The sequence below is a fragment of the Pithys albifrons genome, chromosome 4, assembly GCF_047495875.1.
Source record: "Pithys albifrons albifrons isolate INPA30051 chromosome 4, PitAlb_v1, whole genome shotgun sequence".
NCBI lineage: Eukaryota > Metazoa > Chordata > Aves > Passeriformes > Thamnophilidae > Pithys > Pithys albifrons.
In genome coordinates, this window is record NC_092461.1 from 38,352,193 (window position 1) to 38,367,711 (window position 15,519).

Consider the following 15,519-nt stretch of genomic DNA (forward strand, 5'->3'; position numbering starts at 1 on the left):
CTCCCTCCATCTTGCATATACCACACCATTCCAATCATCTGCCCTCAAGCCTAACTTGGTGGCAGCAGGAGTCAAGGGCTATGGAAACGCTCAGTGACCAGCATCTTGCATATTTTATACTTTTATATAATCATATGAGCTTTTCTAGGCAGATTGCAATAGATGAACCAATGGCAGATGATTAATGTTCATTTTAAGCATCTTCCTTCATTTTATGGAGAATCCTTAGCACTTTCCACCCCTTCATGTAAGGAAAAGACACTGTCTTATTGCTTCCCAGTCTGAGGTGCAGATGAAACCCAAACTTGTGCCTAGCACATGCCTGAAAAGACAACTTTCCAGTTCTCTAGACTCTACTCCTAAAATTCACCAGATCATTAAAACCAAGCACATTGCCTGCTAGGATGACACTGATTCCATCTCCAGCTCACTCTACTCCAGGCTCTTAGCAGCTTTCTGCTTTCCCCCTCAAACTGGAGGGTCCTCCCTTCAGACTGTCCATGAGTACTGCCTAAGACCAATAGTTTAGGTCTTGCCCTAAGTAACTTACTGAAGGTCATGCAGTAAGTTAGCAACAAAGCCATGAAGAACATCCAGATTTTGCAAGTCGTGGGCCAGCACTTGGAAAACACATTCATCTTCCCCATCCCTGGCCAAGAAATTACGCCATTACTCATACACAACAAGGGTTGAATCACTTGCACAAAGAAACACCATGAGCTGAGCATGTGTCCAGCTCTGAGCAAACAAGGCATCACCCTCAACACGGAAAGCAGCAACCCGAGCCCATGGCTCCTCTCCAAGGGCAGCAAGAACCTGTCAACATGAGCCGTAGGAAACCAGCAATGAGCAAAGTGCGCTCTGTGACAGAGAGACCCCACATAATTATTAGACACATGAAAAGAGTTAAAAGACTTTTTCCTAATTAGTTAAAAAATACAGGAGGAAGAGAGAAGAATAAGGAGTCCCACCTGTTAAAATTTTAACTGTTAAAGAGTCCCAAGTGCAATGGCTCATTTAAAAAACAAAACAAAGAATGTTTTCTGTGACTGTGTTTTCTTATTTTAAGGAAAGAGCTGTTTTTTCACTTCAGCATGTTCATTACAACCCAGCTATGTGATTTAAGTGCAGTAAGGGCCCTGTTAAACCTCATGATCACTGTAGTAAGCTCCCGTAGTGACTTTATTATGGGTAAGAATGCAACCAGGGGCATTCACATCTGCTGCTCCTGCCACCAGGCACTGTGTGCAGCATGTCCTCAGTTCGCTGACACCAAAATCCCCTCCTGAGCACAAGGTGAACATCCCAAAATGGCTTTGCTACATATCCCCATGAAGGAGAACATCTCCAGGTGTAGAGACTGCTTATCAAAGTCTATGCTACCCAGCAGAGGGGAAAAAAAAAGAAAAAGAAAGCTATTCAACTTTTCTGGTTTTTTATAAACCTCCAGCTCATTAGAAGCAAACAGTTGCAGGTGTATTTGCTGAAAGGCAGCAGTTCACTACAGTGGGTATCTCAGCTACCGTGTGGGGAATAGATTTCTTGTGGTTTAGTGAGCCAAAGTAGGCTCAGCACCAGCACTGGCAGAAGTAAGAGGGCAGGAGCCCAGACTGTATCCTGCAACAACATCCAACTGGTGAATCAGGTAAGCCCACCTCTAAAACTTCTCCTTGGCTCCCTGTTCTTAGGCAGGAAATTTTAGAAGAGCTATAGACTAAATCTGACATCACAGTGAGAGTGGCAAAATCAGGGGGTTTTGGGTCAACTGGATCCAGTTTTGCAAAATGGATCTGTTTGTTTTATGGCACTATGGAAGGACACCAGTTAACAGGCTCACTACATGCCCATAATATTTACATCCTTATAACAGAGAAATAAACAAAACTCTAAACCTAAATTATTTTCATCCCCACCCAAAGAACAAAGGTGTAAAGGCTGCAGCTCCTTTTTCTCCTCACTCAGCAACACCAAGTTCTTGGAGTAACCTGGCTGCTTTGGAGGACTTCACAAGCTTGGCCAACATCCCAGGCAGTCTCTAGAGCTGGGGCTTTTGCTCCCAGAGCAGAAAAAAGCAGCTATGCTTGGGACATTACTCATGAGGGAAGGGCACTTCACAGATGCTTCACCAGCCTCTGACCGGGTGAAGAGATGTGAGTGTTTTAGGAAAACACAATGAAGGCAAGAACCATTTTTCTTGACTCACTCTACTATTTTTCATCCTAAAAATCAATTCCTTCCTGGAAACTCCAACCAAAAGAAGAAGGTTGGAAATAGACAAGCACAGGAGGCTTGCCTGGTAGACTGAGAATTCCAACCTACACTCCTCCCGAAGGCACCTTCTTTGGTAATGCACGACGTGCAACACAAAAATGCTCCCAAGAACTCTTGTAATAGTTTCTCAAATAAAACGTACATTTAAAAATGTAAGTCTAGCTATTCCACTGAAGGTATCATCACACAAATTCATCTCACTCACATCTATCCAGGACTCTTCATCCACACTAGGTATGGATCTGCCAAACAACCTCAAGCACCACCCAAGTGACCAAGGGGCTGTGTATTTACAGCTCAAGTTCTCACACAAAATGCACATCATGACTATGCTGTTTTGACTTTACAGAATGACTCCGAATTAGGATCACAAACTTGGATGCTATGATTTGAAGGATTGGTGAGATGCTTTCTAACTAAGCCTGTTTTTTTAACCATTTTTTAAGACAAAAAGAAAAATTTTAAGCAAATACCACACAATCTAACATTTTAAGCACCTAATGTCACCTTGGACCATTTTCAAAGTAAAATTTAATAACTTTATTCTCTATCTGCACCATCTGATGAGAAAAAACTTAATAACATTCTCTGAGGAGGAGTAAGGAAAGACACTCTCCTAATAAATGGCAGACTGTTACACAGAGAAGAGCAAAGGAACAAACTGTAAAATGTGTATTAACTTGCCTTTTTATAGTATTCAAGACAGGAATGTTTCACAACTTGGTAGATGATAGTATTAAGAAAAATAATTTTCTTTCATGCTATTGAAATCAGCTCTAAGATGAAAGACAGCATTCCACACATCCTCCTCTTTACAAAACATGCTTTACAATGAATTCAGGAGTGTCATTTTCAAGAGATACTAGATTGCCTCACCTGGAAAAATTGAAGTGACACACTAAAACAAAGTCTATCAAGAATGACCATTTTGACCCCAAACCACTTTTAGCTCAGACAATGGCTACACTCCTTCTGAGATGCAATCGGGGTCCTTGGGTAGGAGGAACATCCACCTGACCACTCAGTGATGCTCCAAGAATGTGCGATACTCAATAACTGACTTATTCAAAAAAGACCAATCTGATCTCAGTTCCCAAACATTGTTGGCATGGGATGCACATGAGGGAAAATCAGACTTACAGGTCCAGTGAAGGGGATGCAGTAATAGAAGGGACAAGCACTTCATGCCTTCTTGCTCTCCCAGGACTCTGTATTCTCGCTTCAAAGCTGTTTTTCAGAAATGCTGGTCCCTAGGCTAAGCTTGCAGAGAAAAGTTGTGACCCTTCAAGTGCAGGAGGGAATGGATTTTTTCTTTTGTTTGCTTGCTTTATAAAAATAGGCTCTCAATTAATCAACAACCATCAACTTCACCTACCAAAAGAAAAGTCAAGCTCTGTGCATCAAAATGAAAGGCAGGTTCCCACACCTGGGTGAAGGAAAGGCCCTTCCATTCCACTGTTCACACCCAGGTGAGTATCATTTCACTTCCATGTTGCCAGAAGGTTCAACAAGAGCCTCTTTCTTTTCTCTGGCCTCTTACGCAGGTATTTGGCAACAAGGAAGCTGATAGCTCTCCCACCATCCCATGTCTAGCTCCAAAGACCCATAGGAGCTCTCACATGGAGTTGCTGCTCTATCTCCAGAGCTGCTTGGCTGCATCCAAACACACAGCCCAGTGCCAAACTCCCTCAACAGGCACTGCTGTGATTCTCAGGAAAGTGGAAAACTTCACTGCAACCTCACTTCATGCCTTGGCCAAACTGACCTGCAGCTCCCCACGCCTGGCTTTGTCACCTCAACCATCCCAGCTCCCCAGAGCAGGGCTCAGTCTGAAGCCTGTAGACACTTTTTGCTACCTTTTATTTATGATTTTTAGTCTACTGCATTAGTTACTAGCTTACAGTAAAGGGAAAGAAAAATCACTACACCAGCTGCAAAAATAATCCTTCTGCACGTTACACTTTCAGTTCTTTATCTTAGACCTATTCTTCAAGCCTACAGGATCTAGGCTGTCACCATGCAGGCTAAAAACATGCTTTGTAGTCAAATAAATGCTGAAATTCTCATAAGATTACATCACTTCAGGAGCAAAGGACTTGTGCTAAAATTGTAAAAGTGGCTAACAGAGAGATTAATTGTATGCTATTTAAAAAAAAAAACAAAACCAACCAAACAAAAAAACCCAAAAACAAAACCGCACAGAACAGAAGACACCAGCCCCTTACTTTTCAAAGATAAAGTCAACCAACTCCAGGCATCTTATTCATAGTTGACATTTGCTTTTATAAGCTTCCCACCATCACAGCCTCCTGAAATCTATTAAAATGGATTTGCAGTTCTCCTTGTTAAGACATCCATGCCCCTGCTTCAGCTCCAAAAAGGTTGAGTTGGGATGATTGGGTTGGTTCTCTGAAGGCACCAGTGGGACAAAAACACAGCTGACAGCCCCAGTGCTGGTGAAGTTTGATCACTGCAGCACTGAACCAATACAGCTCCAGCCCCACAAATGCCAATTTGATTAATTGATTTGCTGGCTCAGTGAGGCCCTAAGCTGATTACTGAGCCTACTGCTCCTCTCTGGGAAACCACACACTGCTCTTACTGGGAGCATTTATCGTGGATAAAGAAAATCAATCAAGAAGCAGCGAGGGCGTAAGGGATGAGAAGGAAAAAGATGGTTTTTAATGAGTGTAAATTATCCCTTGCAGGACTGACACATTTTCAGCCTAATATCTGGCTCCTTTAAAAGCTGAATCCTTGGTCCTCGTGCAAGAATCGGACAGAAGCCCAGGGGTAATGACTTTCCTTGTGCACTGTCACACTTGGCTTGAGGTCCAAGTATTCCTGCAGAGCCCAACAGAAGCCCAAAGTGCTCCAGGGCTGGCACAAGGCTCCACAAAGGCAACTAAGGTGAAGATTTCAAAACAGCTCTGGGAATAGCAGCACAGAAACATTTTGGCAGATTAGGCTCTGTCTTCCTATTACATTTTTAAAGCTTCTACTTGTTAAGAGTATATGTTCAATATTCTGTAAATAATAACACAATATGTGTTTGTCATTAAACCAAAGTCCATGGAATAATCTTGGCTCATTTCAGCTGTCAAATCCAAATAAATGCCTGCCCTGCTATTACAGGCAGCTTTAACATGCAGCTCAGTGAAGTCACTTGGGCACAAGCTCAGAACCTTCTTGAGGTGAAAGAAACTACTATTATTAGAAAAGATTTTGTAACAGTGTAAGACTAGGCTTCATCCAAACATAGAGGTTGCATTGGTTTAACTAAATCAGCATGGAAAGATTTTATTTATTGAATCATACAGTTACACTATACAGTTGCAGCCCAGGACACATTTTTCCACTGATATCCAAGAGCAAATTCGTTCTCTGCTGATGCAAAAATTCCCATCAAGTACTGCACTCCAGCTCTACCTGCCCCATCCCATGTTTGTAAAGGGATGTTTTGCTCACTGTCTTGCTTTCACAGAGTACTCCCTACCATGCACAAATTTTAATTCTCCTAAACAAAACCAATTCAGTCCTACCAAGTCTCTGTTCCCATCACTCTGCTTTCACCTCCATTCTTGGTGATTATTCCATTCTTGGTGCAGTCACATCAAGCGAAAAAAAAAAAACAAACCCAAAAACAAGAACCCTGAAAACACATCTGGCTCCTGTATAATCCTCTCCATGTTTGCAAAATTAACATACAGCCCAGCAACAGGGAGCTGCAGTGAATCCTGCAGTGAATCAGCTGTTTGCCCCTCATGCCTGCACCTCTAACACACAAGGCAGCAGTCAGGGTCCAGCTCAGTGGTGGGGATAGATGATCTCCTCAGGTTGGCATCCCCATTATTTTGATGCCTGAATGTGCTCACAAAATCAATTAACCTTCCTGTAGCCCAAAGAGGAGATTTCTACATTTTTATTCCAAGACTGTCAATGTATTGCATCTCTTTTCACTCATTTATTGCTATCAATATCTTTATTTTAATCATGTCCATGCTCTTAAATGCTTAGTGACCTGGTTTTCTGAAGAGCTTATATGCTGTGAGAAAAATAAGGGAATGTTCTATCACTACATTAGCATCTAAAGGCATCAAAGGAATTCCTAGCCACATACCACTAGCTGTATGTGAATGCAGTTAAACAGCGTATTTACATACACGGCCTGTGAGTCTCAGGAGAACTTACAGTCATAGAAACACAGAATGATTTGGGCTGGAAGGGACCTTTAGAGGTCATCTAGTCCAACCTCCCTTCAATAAGCAGGTATTCAACTCCGATCAGGCTGCTCAGAGCCCCATCCACCAATGTTTCCAGTTCAAAAGGTCACTTCTCTTTTGCAGGGATGATGCTGCCCTGGAGGGTGCAGTGTTCCCTCTACCCATACATCCCATGCTTCGGCATTACTTTACTCTCTGTTCTCTGCCATGGCCCTGCTGCTGGAAGCACTGCCACTCCTCTGTGCTGAGGCAGCGATGCAGGTGAGTGGTCTCTGACTTGCTCCAGAAAAAAAGGGAAAAAAATTTACGGTAGGATGAAGCTGTTTAAACATCAACTTGATTTCTGCATATGGAGGGAAAGCCTGGAGCCTGTACAACTGCTCCTGCAGCACTGACTCTTCAGCAATTCCATGGCTTCAAGGCCCAAGACTCAGATAAAGCCTCCATGCAGCCTCTCAGCAGAAGACCCACCAGCATGTCTACCAAACTCAGTTGTGAAGTCAGGGATGTCTCTTACCTCCTGTGCAAATATACAACACCAACAGCAGATCCATCTGTCACCCACCTGTCACCACACCCAATGCAAAGCTGCTCCTTATGCACTGAGCTTCACTTCTCTCCTTCCCAAGAGCTACTGAAGACCAGCCTTTCTTAAGCATCTGGCTTACCCTTGCCAGGAGCAAACAGTTCCACTTCTGCCTCTCCATTAACTTCAACTGAGACAGGATTACCCTCTTATGGTCATAATCTGCTCCAGGAACAGAAGATTGTTTTTCATGCAGATGCCCATCTTTTAGCATAAAGAATGGAGATATTGCAGGTGATATTATCTTTCCTTAAGTGAAGCAATGTTAGCCCCAATCAGTAAATCCTCAGGGCTATTGGACCAAAATATCTGTAATAACTCCTTTCTGAAACTGCTCATCAAGACACACTTTTTGCCAATCCACTTCCTAGGCTGAACTCAGTTCCGAGAAAGCTGGAGCAGAAATCAGTGCCTTTTCCAGACCCCTTTCTCCATTTTCTTAAGACAGCAAATGCAGAGCAGGTACCCATGGTAGATAGCCAGACTCTGGGATATATTTGGTAAAGGAGCACCCAAGCTTAAAGAAGAAGGAAAGGAGGAAGGAGAGAACACTGAAACACATGAAGAATATTCCAGGAAATAGATCAAGAATATCATAGAAGTGGTATACTAACAACTGAACTTCATGATTCAGGGCTAAAAACCAGCAACGATAATTAAAAATAAATATTAGAGGAGATTAATAACTTTTTTTTCTCCAGAAAAATGACACCTCCTGCCCTCCTCTAACCCATTTGATGCTGGTTATTTAGGAGTTGGACTATCAGATTAGACACATTTATGGCTGATGCAACCCTGATGTAACACTGCAGTCAGTGTACAGCGCTGCTCCTGCAGCTGACGCTGCTCACAGTCCCAGCACTGCCCAGTGATCCAGAGCACTGAGAGGCGGGCGGCAGCTGCCGTGATGCAGCAAGGCTATAAAAAGCTGAGGACTCAGACGAGAAACTGGCAGCCAACCTGCACCAGCAACATGCCAGCATCACCTTTCACCTACATCTGCCAAGCCGCTTTCCTGATAAAAGATTATCTTGGAAAAACCAGCCCTGTCATGACTGGTTGCTCCAACAGGTCCCGGAATCCGTAATGTCCTTCTAGGACACAGCAAGCTAAGGGCAGGAGGGGGAGCCTTGTGCCCAAAGCCATCCCCAGTGATAAGGGGGTCAGAACAGGCTGTTCCAGGAAAAGAGAGCCTCTTCCCATCCCCAGTGGCTCCTGAAGTGCTTAGCCCCATCCATCCCTCCAGAAGCTGGGCCCGTGCCAAGGGGCAAGCAAAAGCCCAGCAGTCTCAGGCAGGGGACTTATTCTCCCTCCAGAGAACAGCAGCAGCATGTTCAAAAGCCACAATGGCTTTTCCAGCTCCAATTCCCTGGCTCTCCAGCCTGGCAGCAAAGCACAACAGACTCAGGACCTGAAAGCCAGCAATAGAAATCTGGAAAATTCAGAGAGAAAACATCAGAAATCATCAGCCCCAGAGGCAAGTGCCAGAAGCCACCATCAAGAGGCTGTTTAGAGACAAATCCGAAGTTGGTTCCACCAAAATATTCTCACTGCCTCCCATGCTGGATCAGGCTGTGCATGCCTGGTCATAACCAGGTTTCACTCTCTTCCACATCCTCTCCAGGGTCCAGCTGGCTCCAACTGATGTGCTCACTGTAGCTCTGCTGTGGAGCAGAATGGAATTCTGAGCTATCAGAAATGCTGCAACTAGCCACTGAGACATCAGAAAACCCAAAAAGAAATTATTCTTGCTGTTTATTTGCTTCCCCTTTGGTCCGTCTGTCTGGGTTCATATTAATGGTGATTTTAAATTTATTTATTTTGCTGTCTACTTTTTTAAAGTTCTTCTATGCCCCTTGTTGTAGTTTGGGATTATTATGTAAATTCTCTCCCCTGCCACTTAACTGCCCAGGCCAGCGGTTAACAAAAGAAGCAGTTAACTGTTGATCGCTGGGGTGGGGGCAGGTTTGTCTCTTTTGGTTTTTTTTTGGATATTCTCCCCAGTCTTGGCTCGGCGGAACGGGGGAGTGGGGGCTCGAAGGAGGCAGGCTGCCCTGCTGGTTACTGCTGGGGTTTTCCTGGCTGTCTTGCCGCTGCCTACTTCGGACTACTTTTTCGTGCCGTGCTGCTGCTGCTGCTGCCTGCCTTGGATTTGCTGCTGGTTGCTCGTACCTTTCTGCTTCTTGGACGGGGAACACAGGGGGAAGAGACTGAGTCCATCTGAAAGCTCACTGCTCGTCTGTCTCGCTGGAGAGGGACTGAAACTCACTCTGCAGCCAGCCGGGCTGTGATATGAACACTTGAGTATAACCTTTCCTCCCGGAAAAAAAAAACCTGCTGGGTTTTGTTGTTGTTTTGGTTTTTTTGTTTTTTTTCCCTCTCTTGTGGTGTTGGGGAAGTGGGTTGCACTAGTCTGTTTACATATATATATATATATATATATATATATATAGCAGTTATCCTTCTTGTATTAAAATTCCTTTTCTTAAATTTGATAAAGAGTGGTGTGATTATCGTGGAGGAGGCCCCTCCCCTGCTTGTGGGTAAAACATTTTGGTTTTTTCCCCTCAAACCTAGACACCCCTATGCTGTCATCCATATGCTGTCACTATATATACAGCACCATACCAAAAAAAGGTTACAAGACACTTAATTATACAAAAAGCACCCAAACTACTTGTTTTTCCTATGGCTAAACTGGTATATCAAAGAAAAAGAATCTCATGCTATACAGAGACAAGGCTGCAACCATCAGACTGGCAGAAGTGTCAGGACTCCTTAGGAACATGTTTTTACGAAAAAAGTGGAAAGATCCTTGTAAATATTACCATTTTTTCCTACCTTACAAGCAGCACCAATTAAAAAAGCCAATAAAAATTACCTAGAAACCTGAACTGGAGTGCCCTGGCCTTGATTTTGATCTTGAAGCAACCTGGCCCAAGCTCAAGAATAATTTTTAATGTTTATTTTTAGAACATATTACCTTCAAACCTCCAGATCTGTGTTAGATAACTTTTCCATTTTTTCCATGAGGCTGAAAATACAATCTGTGAAGTCACATTTATCATGAGAGACTTGTCCATCATCGCTATCTCAGTAAGTACTTTTCCAAAGAAAGAGTGTTCATTTCACAGCAGACGTGAGTTTTCCCACCACCTACCACCAGGAAATGCATCATGTCGATATCCAAACATGCCAAAGCCAGCCTGCTCTTACCACGGCTCCACCAAAGTTGTGGCCTTGAGTTGACAAAGCCCAGTTTAGTTGGTAACTTGTTCTCACCGACACAAGCCAAATCTATGTAGGAACTCACCCCCTCAGGGCTACATTATCTCACAGGTGCCAACCTGGGTCCACTGGACACAAACAACTTTTTGCAAGCAGAAGCTAAGTGTATGCATCAGCTCTGTGCCCATTTTAACTTTATTTGAGGAGGTCTAACCACTCTCAGCCACATTTAGAAACTTGCGCAACTGCCACGTGGTTGCCTGCGCAGCTCATGTACCAGTACCACCACTAGTCAGGACCCAAAACCAAGGGAAATTTCTGATTTTCCTTGAATGAAACAGTTCCATTAGTAGAGATCTGCATCAATGCACCCATGCTGATATAAAAGCATCCTGTCTTCCTGTCTTCTCATGAATGCTCACGACAGTGTAAATCCATTGAAGACCACACATGGGGCTGGGAATGATGGTGGGAGTCTGGTCTCTTCTGACTCTAACACAGTGTAATGAACTGGTAAAAATAGCCCCATTTGTGGGACACTGGGAGATGAGAAATCTTGTGATCCTCAAATGCCTTAACATCACCACTTCCTGCCACTCTCCTTCTCCATGTGACCCCAAAAAGGGAGCTCTGTGAAGTTGTCTCCTAAATCCAAGCCCTCAAGCATCCCCATGGACACACACAACCCAGAGCCTGCAATAGTTTATTGTATATTATTTTAAGTGGTTCCATGGCACTAATATAGTCCTTTTCACTAGGATAGCCTGAGGCACGTTAGATGTAATATCTAAAGATCACAGCTCTCCATGTCTAAAGGGACCTGGAATAACTCTGAAGAATGCAAACCCTCCATAGATCATGTGATGAGCCTCCCAGTGAAAGGGATGTTTTTTAAACATAGTGACACAAGAATCACCAAAGGAGAACAAACCTAAACACTGCTCTTACTCAGCATCCAGTTGTCAGATGTTCTGGACAGTAGTCTCATGCAGCTGACAGGTGTGAGGGGATGCTTCTGTTGGCACCCACCACTGACATGCACAAACTACTTGCTGTGTTCACCAGCTTAATTAAATCAACAGTTTAAACTAATTCCTCAGCTGCTACTGGTAGCAGCTGAGAAGCTGACATGAGAGGCTGACATGGTTCCCCTTCCTCCAGCCATGGCAAACACTGCAGCCTCCAGAATGCAGCACAGGCGGCTGACAGGGATGATGACATCTACCACAGGGATTGCATCACAGGGAGACCACCTGCCACAACCTCTAGGGTTCCACGGTACTACAAGGTCACTGCTTAAACCAACTACCTATGTCCATATAGATATACAGAGACTTTTATTTTCCTCAGATATCTTGCGTTTTCCACCAGACCTTTTGGAATCTCACCTGGGTATAACTTCATGTCTGGCAGAAGAGGAAGGTGGTCACTCCCTAGCCCAGATGAGTCAAAGAAAGGACAGCTCAGGCATTGGGTACTCACCACTGTCCACTTCACTCCTCCTCCTACAGCAGAGCACACAGCACCAACAGCAACCCCTTTCAGGTGGCTTTGAAGTGCTGGGTTACAAGGCATGACAGGGCTTGAGCTGCTTCATGAGGTGGTTTCCAGCTCCTTGTGCCTCCAGACAAAACTCCTGGAGAAGTGATGCGGTCTGCAAGCACTTCAGCCACCCTGGCTGAACCCCCTGCAAGTCAAAGTCATGCATATTATGTCATTGCAGTTATGTGGCATCCTGATTTCAACTCCCCAGCCTGGTAGCTCAGCTATGGCTCTACAGCAATGAGTTCCCATGACCACCTTGTACCGAAAATGCTTCATAAAGGCAGAGCCACACAGTACACTAGGAATCATAAAATGGCTTTGGTAGGGAAGCAGCAGTGAGAGTTGTATGACAGGATTCAGGGCAAGGCACCATGTCTTGAGAATGGTCTTTCTCACCTCCAAGACTGTGAAATAATAAAAGATGAGGATGAGGAAATGAAGGCCAAAGAACAAACACCCACAACCTCACATCATGGTTCATTCATTGTTTCAAACAGCTGTAGCAGAAAATTTGACTTCTTTTCTTTTCTTTTCTTTTCTTCTTTTTTTTTCTTTTTTCTTTTCTTTTTTCTTTTTGTTTGGCTGGCTTTTCCCCCTTTTTCTTCCCTTTCCTTCCACACACATGAATTGAAGCATGGAAAGCAAGGGCCCTCTCAATATCTGCTCTGCAACAATGGTTCAATCCTAAGGGCCAGCCAGGGTGATGGACCTCAAAGTACAGTAACAACAAGTACAGCTGGACAGATAAACCTCTCACAAACTCCTGATTTACAGCAGAGCTGCCTACTGCAAACTGCACCACTGCAAAAACATTTTCTGTCCCTTCACAGGTGCTTGTCCTGACTTCAGTGCATGAGTAGCTAGCTAGAGCTGCAATAAACCCACAGCACTGAGGAGGACCCCTTGAAAGCGAGGTGAATCATGACACTGCCTAAAAGCTCTGGTGTTTCACTCCAGCCCTTACAACCTTCATTTAAGATGATGCAAATAGTTAAAATAAACAGAGAACTGAAGCACCCAAAGTCTGCAGAAAATTGAAAGTAGAAATTTCATCTTAGCAAGAGAAAGTCAATTATGGACAAAACCATCAAAGAATTACAACTGCATCACCATCATCACTCACACAATTATAACTAAAAATAAATAAGCCATTATATTACATATACTTTTTATGACTTATAACCTTGGATTTTTATACCCTATATTGTTCCTTTTAAAGACAAACTTTATAGCAGGGCCTGTTTGATAGGAAAAAGGGCAATGATTTTAATCTGAAAGATGGAAGATTTAGATTAGCTATAAGGAAGAAGTTTTTTTCAACACTGGAACAGGTTGCCCAGAGAAGCTGTGGAGACCCCATCCCTGGAAACATTCAAGGCCAGGCTGGATGGGGCTCTCAGCAACCTGATTGAGTTGAGGATGATCCTGCTCATCTACTGTCCCTGCTAACCCTATAGGAGAGTTGAATCTGGATGACCTTTAGACGTGACTTTCAAGATAAACCCTTCTAGGATTCTGTGACATTGCCAAACAATCCTGGTAAAGACACAATAAGGAAAAATTAACCGTTTTTGTTGATGGTCCTTCTAAGTTCTGCATTTTTCCACAAAGTCACAAACCTTGGAGCTTAGTGCCAGAGCTGGGTGAAGGTTGATTTTAGCTAAGGCTGGTCCCACTAGAAATTTCACCTCTCTCTGTAGGTGAGTGCAGGTGAACTGGGGACATCAGCACTGCAGGGTTTCAAGGGCAACGATGCTCTGGAGATGGCCAGAGAACAAAGTATTTCTGGTATATCTAAAGCTATCAAGCTACACCAGTAATAGCAGGACACCTGCCTCTGAGATGCTATGTCCCACCTGGGAGCTTATGTTCAAAGAAGGATGCGTTTGAACAGAGCTTGATAGAGGATCAAGCTGTCACAAGCAGGAGAGGAATTAAATACCTCTCTTAAATGAGAGGATAGAGTGAGCTGCTTTTGCTGGACCTGCACATTCAGAGTGTGTGAGCCTGCTGCCAGCATAATGGAAGGAGGGATTTAAGCTAAAGAACAACATTGGCAAAAGAGTAAATGAGTATCAGCTAGCTATGAACTACTTTAGGCTGCAGCTGGAAGGTCCCTGGTCATGTCCAGCTCCGAATGCCTTCCAGCAGTCCCAGGGCAGGCAGCCTAATCAGTCTTAATATGCAGCTTGATAAATTTATTAATGAGATTATATACCTTGGCTGTTCATGAGGGTAAGGAAGACCCTTCATGATTGCAGTAGCATTACACACGCTTGTGTTCCTCCTCTCATTAGCAAGTATTTCTTAATTGGCTGCTGCTTATCCTCAACCACCTAGATACCACAACTCTTAAAATCACTCTCTCTGATAGGAACTCATTCTGGACATGTAACAGGACACTGGAAACCCAGACGTTCAAAAGCCAGAGGTTCAAAGGATGCAGCTCTGAGGACAGGAGGATGCTTTCACCCCTCAGCATAGGATTATGTATCCCCAACATAAATTACATATCAAGCCTAAGCTACCAGCAAGGACAAAACTATGCCATGACAGAGTGCCATGTATCATAGGGATTACTCCATTCCTTCAAGGACAGGAACTCCCAAAGCCTTCCACTGATTTTTGCTACTTGTAGTCAACACAAGCAGGGCTCCATCACTCTTGTCCACCACTGAAAGCCCTTCACATGCATGCTACAACAAATCTGACATACTCGCTATCTGACAATTTCGCAAGAGAGAAGTTGTCCCTGCTACCTCCCAGTGCATCTCCATCCCATTGCCCAGCACTCCCTCTGCTACAGCAAACACTCTGGTTTCTTATCCTCCAAATACTTCCATCACTTGTTTGGCTTCTCTTTGGAGATTACTGCCTCAGTGTTCTTCTAAGCCATTTGTTTTCAAAGGTACTCAGATACTTTGCCTGTACCTTTGATAGGTTTCCAGCTTTCAGATCCGTATGTTTAGATAAAAATTACTTTCAAGTCTAAGGTTTGTAGTTCAGCCTTTCAGCTGCAGATTTTCAAAGACCAAATCTCAGTTAAGCCAGTAAATGCAGCTGCTGCCTTGCCAACATGTGACACCATTTCCTTCTGGACATCCCCAGTGGCTCCGATACAACTACCAGGATACGCAAATGGATTCATTTCTTGTATTCCACTGCCTTCTAACGTAAGTTTGACTCAGGAGCTGTGATGAGACCAGTAGGTTTGTATCAGCCAGGACACCCCCAGCTCCCTGCAACGTGGCGAGGTCTCTACATGTACATCTGCTGGGAGGACCCATATGCTCCACAGAGAACTTGAGATCCCAGGTTTGCCTTCAAACCCTCAGCCAAGCAAACAGGACAGCCCGTCTGTACACAGGCTCAGCTGCAGCATGGGCTTTTTACCTAAGCTGAAATACATCTCACTGGCACTGAGGACACAGGGGAAAACCTGAGCACAGGTTCTCCAGTCTGCAGGAAGCTTAGGGGCAACCAGCTGGGGACAAATCCCAAGCCACTCCAGCACAATAAACCATAGGGTACATCCTCTAAAACACTCTAGCTGCAGCTGGTCAGGAATAACCAGGAGTTTTACTTTTAATCCAGCACTCAAGTTTACTCTAGAATATAATGAGCCTGCATTTCGACAGGTCTTGCACTCGGATTGTCCCAGGTGCT

At 44.0% G+C, this 15,519-nt stretch overlaps 1 long non-coding RNA gene across 7 annotated transcripts in view; it reads right to left on the reverse strand.

Moving 5' to 3' along the window:
* The window catches only part of LOC139671262 (uncharacterized), a 135,500-nt gene that overhangs the window by 97,557 nt on the left and 22,424 nt on the right, over positions 1-15,519 (reverse strand). For 3 of the 7 annotated variants that reach the window (XR_011697695.1, XR_011697694.1, XR_011697701.1), the window contains exon 2: positions 11,791-11,995. The exons of the other annotated variants lie outside the window; for them this stretch is intronic. This is a non-coding gene — a long non-coding RNA (uncharacterized lncRNA). The remainder of the gene's footprint in view (positions 1-11,790; positions 11,996-15,519) is intronic. 7 annotated transcript variants of the gene reach the window in all.